This window comes from Euprymna scolopes, chromosome 3 (genome assembly GCF_053919585.1).
Source record: "Euprymna scolopes isolate OS-2025 chromosome 3, ASM5391958v1, whole genome shotgun sequence".
Lineage (NCBI taxonomy): Eukaryota > Metazoa > Mollusca > Cephalopoda > Sepiida > Sepiolidae > Euprymna > Euprymna scolopes.
The window spans coordinates 188464544-188465733 of NC_136484.1; positions in this window are offsets into that span (position 1 = coordinate 188464544).

Genomic DNA, 1190 nt, shown 5'->3' on the forward strand with positions numbered 1-1190 from the left:
GTTGTATAATATGGGGTTGTTTGTAGTACTATGTTGTGCATGGAAAGGGACCCTGCACTCATCCCCGGTGGGCTATTCCGAGGTCACAATCCTTGTAGATGGAAGGGCAACTGGTGGTCTGCTTGTGTTGCATATCTGGTATTCTGCATAACCACTTGTTCAGAACCACTTACCTTAACTGAAACTCTTAAAAAATGACAGTACAATAAACATTATGCTAAAACCAGGCCAAAACAAACAAAACAAACCTGCCGTCTCCCTTGAGGTTTGCATTTACGAACATCCGTGGGCTTAGAACATCCGTGGTCTCATAACTAGTTTAAAGGATGTTGATGCATTTCTCCTAAAAAAAACCCGAATATCTTAGCACTCAGTGAGACTAATCTACACTCCTCTATCCCCTCTAACTACTTTAACATGCCTGGATATCTCCCACTCTACCGTAAGGACTCTGACAAACATATGCGCGTGCTTGGAGTATATATTCGAAACACCCTCCCCTTGACTAGAGAAACTAAACTAGAATCGGACGACCAAACCTTTATGTTCTTTAGACTTAACATGCACCCCAAATAATTACCTACTTTTATTTTCTCTACCGCTCTCCCCCGACCCAGGACTGTACCTTAATAAACAAAGCCACTGACAGCATAGATACAACACTTTACCTCGAGGCTAGCGAACAAGTGCATGTATTTGTGACTTCAATGTCCAGCAAAGCAACTGGCTTGGATGTTCTCACTCACACAGACGTAGCTGCTACCTGAACCACATAACTTCTCTATATCCCATTCCCTATCACAGATGCTTACGTTTCCAACCCGTTTCCCAGACCAGCATGAACAACACGCATCACTGCTAGATCTGTTTCTGAAAAAAGTTCCCGATGATTGTGTAACTAATGCCCACACCCCACTTGGGAACACTGATCATGCAGTGGTAATGGTTGACAGTCCTAAACCTTAGAGCCGAAACTGAAGAGCCACTGCTCAAACCAACGAGATGTTAAAAAAGGCTGACTGGGAAGCCATCAAAGACGGGATGCCCCATGGAAAATATATTTTCACTTTCTGCTGAACATTGCGCAAATGGGGCCATTGAATGGTTAAAAACGGCAATTGAAGAACATGTTCCCACGCGCAAATTTTAAAGCAAGTTCCACTCTCCCCAATGGTTTACTTCTACTTGTG